Genomic DNA, 6,990 nt, shown 5'->3' with positions numbered 1-6,990 from the left:
GACAGTCTGATTCAGTAAAGACTTTCAGCTTTTAGTGATTTTTTTTTTTAATCTTTTTGGTGGTTTTAGGTCTTAACTGTGATATAGTTAAATTTCATACTATATATATAGTTAATTGTATCTCCAATAAAAAAATTGGAAAATGAATAGTCTTACTGATACCAGAGAGTCAGAGTATTTAAGACGCAGTAGATCTGGTGGTGTAGTATGTAACATGTTGAGTTTCTGACATAAATGTCTGCAGTTCAAATGTAAAACTAGGTCCACTGAAATAAGGTGGGCAGGCTCCAGTAAAGATTTACCACCTCAGAAACCAAATGCAGGGTTGCTATGGCTTGGAACCTATGCAACAGCAATGGGAGGGAAACAACCCTACATTTATAAATATATAGGGAACTCTGGTGGCCTGGTGACAAGAGGCTGTGCTGTGTGCGTTCCCAAAAGCACGCAGTTTGAGGCCACCAGCTGCTCTGAGGGACAAGGATGGGTAATCTCCTCGTGTGTGATTAACTGCCTCTGAAAACCCTCTGAAAGGAACAAAAGATCTGAACCTGTTCTATCCTGTGCCATCCTAACACTTTCTGACACGCCAGAGTTTATTGCAGCAGTCACATGGGAATCCACCTGGCTCAGGGTCTCCCTTTCTTCTCTGACCCTCAATTCTTCCCAGCATCATGTCTTTCTCCAAGGAATAGCACCTTCTAGCAAAATGCACAAAGTATTGTGAGACAAAGCCTCATCATTCTTGCCTTGAAAGAGCACTCCAGCTCTTGTTTGTTCTCTTGGCTGTCCATGGGATATTCAGTGCTTTTCTCCAACACCCAACTCAAAGGTATCAGTTCTTTTCCTGTCGTCCTTATTCATTGTCCAACTCTCAGATGCAGAGCAAGAAATCAGAAAGACTATGGCCTGAATCTGACACGCCTTAGTCCTCAAACTGATATCATTACCCTCATTAATTTGGAGAGGTCCCTAACTGCAGATTTTCCCAGTGCAATGTGTCTCTTTTTGTTGCAGTTGCTGTGTGCTGTTGAGTGTGAACTAATTCATAGATAATATTTCCAGCAATTTTACAGAGATAGTAAAATGACACAGGGAGATAATTGCCCATCTTCCGCCTTTCACCTGCAAAGTAGCCGGTGGACCAAACTGCCTTTGGGATGGCAGCACAAATCTTTACCTACCAGGCCACCAGAACTATATCCCTATATCTCTCTATATCTTTTAAAGTCTTCTGTTTCTTCCAATCAGAATATCATATATCTCTATATTATTTTCCATAAGAAGGATATTTATAAAAAGATTAGGAATTTAATTGAAAATAAACAGGTAATGTTAATCAAATATGCTATTTTTTAGTCATATAGCCATGTCAACATTTGAAATTTACATGTGCATAAAGATCATAATTTCTAACTTTTTATCAGTCTCTCTTGACCCAGAAGAACATTTGAAAAGTACTCTATTTTAATATCTTGCTGTCAAATCTACGGACAAGCTTATTTTCTTGTTATGGGTCTAATTATAAATTAATCATCCATAATCACCTTCTTACCTCTTAAAAAGGGAAATTAAGCATTTTGATAGGTGAGTAGGTAGACACTTTTTTAAAAGTTTGGGTAGCAATTATTACATATAATTGTTTATAGAAGCATTAAGCATTCTCTCTCTTTCTATGTAGATAGATATGTTGTATGTTTGTACGTGTGTAAGGTTATTAACAGTTACAGTTTGCTTGGCTCCACAATCAACACTTTTCACACCAATACACACACATACACACACACATTTCATTTTTTCACTCAGCTAATTATACCACTCTTCCAGTCCCCTATACCTTTTATTTGTATCTTCTGTTATTAAATGTTAGTGATCCAGGGCAGCTGATTATTATATAAGCATTCTCATGTTTTTGTTGTTAAGTACCATTGAGGAGTCATAACCGAACCAGGGCCAATTCTCCAGCGGGCTTTCAGAGGTAGTAAATAGCACAGGAGATTGCCCGTCCTTCTTCCATGGAGCAGCTGGTAGATTAGAACTGCATGCTTTCAGGATTGCAGAGCAGTTTCTCGCCGTGAGGCCACCAGACTCCCTATAAGTCTGTTTGATAAGATGTGCAGATTTACTGTCAAAATATATTTAATTAATATTCCTCTGGCTACCATAAAATTAATGTATCCAGCCAACATGGCAATGATTAGTAAATTCATTAGATGGTAACTTTATTGACATATTCCTTGATTGCATTCATTTTTAGAAAAAATATGACACTTTATTGCATATGAAGATGATATATGCTTCTTTCTTTCTATAAATCAGAAATGTAAAAAAAAAACCAAGTGAAAATATATCCTATTACCCATTGACATTAAATTTAGCTGAACATCTGGCATCTTGTTATGTATATCTTTGTGTCTAATTTGGAATACAGATACTTGTATTCACATCCTAATGGCTGAGATTTCTTCAAATTTGGCAAAATATAAACTTACAAATTCTCAAATTTAAGCAATTTCCAGATGGAATAAACCAGAGAAATCAATTCCCAGATATAGTTTCGAAACCTAAACACAAAGGAAAAAAAATCTTGAAGTAGAGAAAGAGGACTGACATTTTATATATGGGGGGAACGCAAATAAAATAGATTCTATTTTATCAGAAGCCATAGAGGCCAGAATGAAATGACACTTTTCAAATGTTTGAGTAAAAAAATTTAAAAAAATAAAAAGATAACAGTGTCTGAAAAAATTATCTTTTGGGAATGAAAAGATATCAGACCATTATCAGATGAGTGAAAAGTAGGAATATCTGTCATTAAGTCATACTGGTAATCAGTAACTAATAAACACTAATGTTCTTAATTATTTTACTGAAGGAAAATGTAGTTACTGTTTACATCCATATTGAATGAATTAAGATCTTGAAACTTAGAGCAAGAAAAGATTTACCCAATATAGTTCAGTGATAGTGTTCTCCCATAAAATTAATTTATAAAAGAAAATAATTTTACTAATTTTCAGTTTCCCCACTTTTATTTCTTTTAAACTCACTGTCATGGAGTTAATTTAGACTCATAGCAACCCTCCATGGGTTTTCGAGGCTGTAAGTCGTTACAGGATGGGAATGCCTACATTTTCCCAAAAAAGAAGTTGATGGATGTGTGTTACCTACCCTTTGGTTGGCAGCCTGACACATTACACACTATGCTGCCAGAGCTACTATATCTCTTCCTTTCAATTCATGGCCACCATTGAGTCAATTCGACACTAACTCTCCAGAGAGTTTTCAGAGGCTGTAAATCAAATGAGAGGCGACTGCCTACTTTTTTCCCAAAGAGCAGTTAGTGGATTTGAACCTTTTCCCTTTGTGTTGGCTTGATTCAGGTCATGGTCTTTTCAGTGACTTGCTGTGCTTCTGAAAGCTAGACAACGAGTAAGAATGACGGAAGAATAAGTGATGCCTTTGAGCTGTGGTGGTGGAGAAGAGTGCAGAATATCCCATGGAATGCCAAAAGAACAAACAGATGTGACTCAGAGAAGGTGCAGCCAGAGTGCTCTTTAGAAGCAAAGATGATGAAGTTTCATCTCACATACTTTGGGGATTTTGATAGGAGAGGCCATTCATTGAGAGGGACATCATGTTTGAAAAGGTGGAAGGACATTGAAGGAGAAGAAGACTCTCAATTAGATGGATTGACACAGAGATGACAGTAATGGTGTCGGCACAGGACAGGACAGTGGTCAGAGGTGTTATTCACAGGGGTCGCTATGAGTCATACTTGACCTCAACTAACAACATTAACAAGCAGAACTCATATTTCTTACAATATCCTTTCATTTTCAAGTCATAGAAAACCTCAATTAAATACAAAATAATGGATTTTAAAAAGATATAATTTACTCTTAAAGGAGATTAAAATAATCTTTAATTACAATGTTGTAATAAAAATATTCTATTAAAAAGAGACTATATCTGTAGGTATAATACCTATAACAAATAACAGAAACCTATTCTCTAAACGTCTTGCCATTGCTAACATCCATGATGACAAACAATGAACTCATTTTTAATCTACTGGGGCCAATTTTCTGTGCAGTGAACAAGGTCCAGTTCCTTGCAGTTATAATTAGAAAACCGTGCCTGCTCTCAATTAGTTTTGGTTACTATAGTAATTCCATATGCAACCTGTGTTGCTGACTAGTGAACTATATCATGTATCTTCTGTAAACTGCACTTGTTAGTCACTTGCAATTTATTTTATGTTTTCAACAGCAATATCAAAAAAGCCATGTCAGGAACATATGTTTTTCTAATTACTGAAAAAGCAGAGGATGTGCTCCTCCCACCCCAAACCACTTCTTGGCTGTTAATGTTTATGTCAACTACCAAATAATTTTATAATCATTAAAGAACATGATTTTATGTTTTCCTGATTTTAAAAAAATATTTAATAGAAAACATATTGTTCTTTCAAAAAGTTAAAATTATAAGATCCATCTATTCCAAGAGGAAACTATAAATCAATTTTTAATCTGAATTGTGCCTCCTGTTCTGTATTTTTTTAGGCAGTTGGTGATCAATTAATCTCAATTTGCTCTTAATGGTAATTGTAGATTGAAGCACAATTAGAAATACTTAAAAACAATGTGCCTATAATTAGCAAAGATCTTTTCTCCACTCACATCCACGGGTGGATCTATATTCACTCTTATAGACTCTCATATTGTCAATACTTATGAATATACACATTGCCTCAAACAGAGTATCTTAAACAATATTGATAATATGTCAAATACTTGGTATAAAAAATGAGTATTTCAGTAGCTATTCTAGTGCAATGAACAGTTATAAAGAGTGAAAGATCTAACATCAAACCACACATATATAATCCATACTTAGATAAATTTTCTATTTGTTCAATAACATTAAAATTACATGACAAAATTGACTTATTATCAATTTTAGTATACCACAGCCTGACATATACAAGATGATCAAAAGCTCAGTGAATAGATAAAGAAAATTTTGCAATAAAAAAATACATATATTCCCAAGCTTTTATTTGTTGGAAAAATAAATTAATTTACCTTTAGATAAACTTACTTTCAATGTAGAAATGCAATATTTACAGTACTACAATGTATCACTAACATGTAGTGATTATTTACATTCAAGGCTGGGTGGTCCTATTTGTATTATATGTATGAATATTTAACATAAACTAATCATTGATGTTTTATATCAACAGTATACTTACACTTCTGAGTTAACTACTGTATAAAAAAATTCTAAGATTTAAATCTTGATCATGCACTAACTAAATGGATAAAACGACAATGGAACTTAATAACACTGTAAGCTCTTCTGAACGCACCACCTTTACCTCAATATTAAGAGTAATGATGCTCCAAGAGCAGTTGTATTCACATCCATTATTGTAATGATTCAAGCTATCCTCCTAAAGGCTACCATCTTTCTAACCCAAAAGGCCATTCTTAGCCCACAACAACAATTACCCTCTGATAAATGACCCTACTGCCATGCTTCTAACATAGTGATTGATCATTTTCAATTCCTGAAAGAAATCAATAGTTTCTTCCTAGAGTATTTACATTAATTTATACCAATAATGAATACCTGGTATTCACAGCTTGCTTGGGAAGATGATACTTGATTTCTATTTCAGTGCTTTAGTGCATGGTTTCCGAGCTCAAAAAAATGCATGAAGAAATTATACAACACGAATAAAACTTTACAATTTAATTACAGAAAATATATCTTGACATGGATAAATACTGATTTGACTCAGAAGCCACAAAAGCACTTGAAATGATTTTTCAGGTTACTGAACTGTAGCTTGGGAATATTACCGTACATTAAGACTGGATCACTTTCTTAAGGTTTATATTCTGTGTTGTTGGTAGGTGTCAAGTCCGCAGAACTAAGCACTGCCTTTTTTCTGCACCACCATGACAATCCCTGCAGTGCAGCACACTGTCACAGCCACTGTCAATCCATCTCAGCGAGTTTCCTCCTCACCTTCCCTGACCCTCTACTTTATGAACCTGATGTCCTTCCCCAGGGACTGATCCTACAGAGATCACGCTCAACGTATCTGAAATACAGTCATACGAACATCACCTCTAAAGAACATTCTGGCTGTACTTCTTCCAAGATAGATATCTTTATTGTTTTTTTCCCCCTGAAATCTTGATTCTAGTCTCAGATTAAAAAAAAAAAGTATACATGTTATAGGCATTGCATTGCATTGCATTGCATTGCATTGCATTGCATTGCATTGCATTGCATTGCATTGCATTGCATTGCATTGCATTGCATTGCATTAACCAACAGACAGTGACCTAGGTAACCAAATATCCAGGAGCCAGGAGTTAATTCCAGCTCACAATATGTTTATTCCTGTGTATATATTAATTGTTTTGTAAGCTCATGCATACTCAACATTCTTCACTAACAAAATTCAAGAGCATCACACTTTTTTCAGGATTCATTATCTTTGCTTGCACCCACCACTAAAATGACTCATATTTCCTAAACATAGGATCTAGAGGATGTATTCTTGTTTACTCCATTCCTTTCCAGAAATTATTCTTAGAATTCCTATATAAAATCCTTCTTTGAATAGGTAGATAATAACACACTCAAAAATACTTATCAGCTACTTATTACATGACATTTTTAATGTAAGGGACTGGGGGAAATATGGTAAGCAAAAAGAAGCAACCCAACCCTCTTTGACCTTTCATTCAGTGAAAAAGTCAGACAGGCAAACCATGAAATTACAATGCAGAGGAAAATAGTGTTCTGAAAAAATAGAATAAAGTGAGCTAAAGAACTAAGCTCAGAAGGGAAGAATTTGGATGGGAATACTCTTGATTGAAGAATTAATGTTCAACAAAATTCCCAAGAAAAAAAGTTCAATCTATTCCAGGGCCTTAAGAAAGGTCTTCCCTGAGAAAAACTGGATGA

This window comes from Elephantulus edwardii, unplaced genomic scaffold, assembly GCF_000299155.1.
Source record: "Elephantulus edwardii isolate Elephantulus edwardi_28Jun2011 unplaced genomic scaffold, EleEdw1.0 scaffold00109, whole genome shotgun sequence".
Classification (NCBI taxonomy): domain Eukaryota; kingdom Metazoa; phylum Chordata; class Mammalia; order Macroscelidea; family Macroscelididae; genus Elephantulus; species Elephantulus edwardii.
The sequence above is the reverse complement of the archived record's forward strand: the minus strand, read 5'-3'. Positions refer to the sequence as shown.